The sequence below is a fragment of the Arvicanthis niloticus genome, chromosome 12 (assembly GCF_011762505.2).
Source record: "Arvicanthis niloticus isolate mArvNil1 chromosome 12, mArvNil1.pat.X, whole genome shotgun sequence".
Classification (NCBI taxonomy): domain Eukaryota; kingdom Metazoa; phylum Chordata; class Mammalia; order Rodentia; family Muridae; genus Arvicanthis; species Arvicanthis niloticus.
Window position 1 is genome coordinate 68857679 of NC_047669.1, and position 4490 is coordinate 68862168.

Sequence of the window (4490 nt, forward strand, 5' to 3'; positions counted from 1 at the left end):
TACACTTTGAACCGGAGCATTATGTCACCCATTTAGTGAAATCACCTCTGATCTCTAAGGTTTCCTTCATCCTTGAGTGTCATGAGGTTCCATATATATTTCCAGCATATTTCAAAAAACATCTGGGTGACCATTTCTCAAAATACCTAGTAGATGCTAGGGAATGGTATAAATAGGGGAGGAGTGATTAAGAGCAAAGCCAAATAATTTCCTTCAAAAAGATGTAATTACAATGTACAGAATGTAATTCTGTCTAACCATATTAGAACACAGTTGTAATCCCAGCATTTGGGAAACAGAATTTGGGGACTGAGAGTTCTAGGGTAGGCTTGGCTTGACTACTAATGAAACACTGTCAGAGAGGATGGAGGAATGGATGGAGGGAGGGAGATAAGAAGTAAGGGAGGGAAGATGAGAGAAAGAAGAAAAAGCAGAAACAGAGTCAGTTCAATAATTACTAAAATCGTTTCATTTAATCATTTAATTAATGATTTTAAAATATATGATAGAAATCCATGTGTACATATTATATACAGTTTCCTATAAGACAAGTAAATGAATGATATGATATATAGAAGAGTATACTCATAGTTGAAATATAAGTATAAAAATTGCCAGAGAAGTCTTGAAAGAGATAAAAATCAAGTGTTAATAGTAATTTAATGCATTGTGATTATTTGTACTATAGTAATTTAATAATTCAGTGAAGTTATTTGCCAAGTATCAGCCTTGGCTAGGTCCAGGATCCTGAGAGACCGACAGACAGACAGACAGAAAGGTGTTTGGGAGCAGCAAAACAAACCACTCAAACCACTTAAAGTCAAATTGTGGATCCAAGCTGGAGGCCTAGGTTCTGTTGAGATGGATTTCCAGATTGATGTGTGTGTGTGTGTGTGTGTGTGTGTGTGTGTGTGTGTGTGTGTGTGTGTGTTCTGTGCTGCGCTGCTCTAGATTGCCTTTTCTTCCTATTATTAAAACTTTCTGGTTTAGACAGCTCTCTCTGCTAGTAAAAATTCTATAAACTATCTGAATAGCTCATGTGTTTTCTGACCAAAGTCAGAAAAGCTGCTACGAAAAATTCTTTGATCTTCTGACCAAGTCAGAAATGCTGTTAGAAAAGTTCTAAAAGTAATTCTTGGGTTTCTCAATGAAAATCAAAAAGCCAGAAAAATTCTAAAAGAGCTTTGTTCACTTTTCGGGCAGCCTTCTCTGGATAGCTGCTAGAAGACATTCTAAAAGAGCTGTATCAGCTCTACAATAATTTTTAAGATTGGTCAGAAGTCCTGTTAGAAAAAATTCTAAAAGATCTATGAAAATTTCTAAAAGAGCTGTGTTTGTGCTCCATAGATTTTCCAACCAAAATCAGAAATCCTGTTAGAAAATTTCTTGAAGAGCTGGTTTTGCTCTCCAGCGATTTCCAGACAGCTCAACTCTCACTAGAGAAAATTCTCAGAACTGCTATCACTTTCTACTAGCTCATCTCATGCAGACCAAAGGCCCAGGGTTTTTATTAACATATCAATTCAATTATTTATTTGAGATTCCTTTTGATTATCCTATCAATCAGCACCCTGTGACCCCAGCCCCTTAATTTTTAGGAAACAGCAAGCACACATTTCCTTTTAACATTACAGAAGAATTCAGAGATCTGCCTGCCTCTGTTAAACAGAGATAAACAAGCTGGGTGGGATCCCATCCAGAAATTAGCATTTCTACCATACCTGGGCGTGGACGTGCTGTGTCAAAGGCTGACCTTGAACCCAGGAATCTGCCTATCTTTGTATCTTTTTGACAAGCTGAACATAGCTGCCCCTATTCCTTTAGATCTGTAATACTCCTTATACAATTCATAATGCATCTTTTATATTTTTGCATAGTTGAGAAATTATATATTTTTGAACTCATGTTTTTAGAGTTCTTTCCACAGCCTTAAGGGCTGTCCTGAAGGTCTCAGTGTTACCATTTTGCTGAGACAGCTACACCTTCGCCTCCCAGACTCATGCTGTTTCAGATTATCATGGAGTTAACATTAAGGAAGAACACTCCTCGGAGGAATGTGAAAATATGTACATTATTATACAAACAAGCCATATGCCTGAGGTGGCCGTCAACACTCTTGGAGGCCCACATCCACTGGCTCTATCCCAGAGGCAGAAACTGTGTCATTCTGTCCCCATCAAGGCCATGCCGGACTCGGTACTTACTAATGTTTGTAAGTTTTTGTTTTAATAAAATACATTTAAATTCATAAATTCATGTTCTACCTGGAGGCTTATACGTAAATGTTACATCAGTTTTGTTGATTGTAGTCCAAAAGTGCACATATAAATATGAAGTGACTGACAATGGCTTAAGACAACTCAGTATATTTCAAAAACAAAAGGAACATCATGCTGTAGAGTGAAAAATTATAAAGACCATTATGTGAAAAATATGCAGGCTTTTTCTTTGCCCTTAGACCTGAGCAGAAAGAGCATAAGTTCCAGAATGGGGAACTGAAAATAAGATTTCAGGCCTTCACTGCCCCGGGACACATTCCGGGTGGAGGACATTATCCCTGAATCAGAGGACACTTGCTGGATTACATTCCTCAAGCCTCAGGGAGTAGACCCACCTGTGGGTGGGAAAAGCCCAAAGCAGGAAGACACATTCCTGACCATAAAAAAGATACAATTCATCTAGGTGGGACTATAGCCGGAACAAGTGAGAAATAGTTAACCTGAAATAGTTGGTAATGACAGGGTAGGGCACAGTGACATGGTAAAACTACATTTTTGAGAAGAATGAATGTGCAGAGTGATTTTTCACATGACTCTAAATCATTTAGGGTGAGTTCCTCTGAAATTTTCCACTATTTTTATGTTATGTATCCTTGACAACCCCTTACCCCCCCTTCCCACTCCCCTGGTTTGTGGTTTTTCCCTTTAAAACCCTCCTCAGACTGGCTGGCTTGGTCAATCTCTACTCTTGTGTGAGTGTGCAGTTTGGCTGCTGGCTGCCAGCTTTCTTCCCTAATAAACCTCTACTGATTGCATCCAAGTATGGTTTCTTGTAATTTTTGGGTGGTCGTGATTTCCTGAGACTTGAGGAAGGGTCTCCCGAGTCTGGGGGTTCTTCAATGCTACAATAAAATAAAGAACTGATACACACTGAAGCAGGATGAACTTTGAAAGCAGTATGTTAAATGAGATAATCTAACTGACAAAGACTTCTTGTTGGATGTTTGTATCTATTAAAAAGAGTCAAGAACTGGCAAATCCATAGAGGCTGAAAGTAGAATAGTCTTTGCCACTGACTCAGGGAAGGGAGGAAGGGGTGTGGCTACTAATGAATTCTGGTTTTCGTTGTGGGCTGATGAGAATGTTCTGGAATCAGTAGTGGTAATGGTTACACAAGTTTATAAAATTACTAAAAAAACAATGACATGTATATTTTGGAAAAGAAGACATTTGTGGTGGTGAATTACATGTCCAGTAAAAATAAAATATATATGGATAATATGAATCCTGATAGTTCATTCAACATGTGTTTGATTTTTGTAGGACACTACAAAAATGAGTGATAACGGTAGCCAGGAACACCTTGACAAAGAGAGTGGTAGTTGCATGGGGTCTTTGGCATAGAAGCCTGTTAGTCTCTGTCCGAGTTTTATCAAGGAGGCTAAGTTATTACAGCTAGTGCTTTCACAGGAATAAAGACTTGGCTACCATTGCATACAACATTTTTCTCCAAACAAGGATTTGCCTTGAAGCCAGATGAATGTGAATCTAAAATCTTCTGCCATACATTGGGTACAGATAAGCCTCCAAAAAAAAAAAAAACACAGAATTTTATGTCTATTTCTTAATCAAAATCTCTGATTCTCTTTCAGTGTTTTCACTCTACAGCAGTAATTTTTAGAAGATGGTAACTAGGCAAGCCACAGCCTGTTGGGGGTAAGAACATTTTTATCTTTCAGGAACCACATCATTTCACATTCTCAGGACATGTGGAAAAACATGTCCTCGTTCTTGTGTTAATCAGAGAAAGCCCTCATCAGCCCAGTGGTTTACATAACATCCCTGACTTTGAGCATGGTAGTAACATGTCTCCAATCTCACTCATCAGAGATCACGTACATCAATCATCTTTCATAGACTGTCAGAAAGTATGAAGGCCTCCTTTGCTCTGATTACTCAATGTTTAGCTGAATTAACATTCAGCATGGATTTTGTACTTCTGCGTTTGTAAAATCAAAGAGGGTTTGGGTTTTCAAAATATTTTCATAAAATGCACCAACTTAAAGATTTATTTACTAACCTGGGAAGAGTGTTTGGCATTAAACACAGGCATGAGTAATGATTAGACACTATACACTTAGCCTCATGGCATGATTAGTGTTCAAAGGCATGGCACATTTTGTAATCACTGGCATGATCAACATTTGGGGGATACTCACATTTCTCAAGAGCGTTGAACATTTATGCCAAGTACATTATGTAGTTCGTTTT

General features: G+C 38.2%; 1 non-coding gene across 1 annotated transcript; it reads right to left on the reverse strand.

The window, feature by feature from the left end:
- Positions 1-1135: 1135 nt before the first annotated feature.
- Positions 1136-1194, reverse strand: LOC117718382 (U7 small nuclear RNA). Its single transcript, XR_004608064.1, has one exon. It is a non-coding gene; the product is annotated as a U7 small nuclear RNA (small nuclear RNA).
- Positions 1195-4490: the final 3296 nt, after the last annotated feature.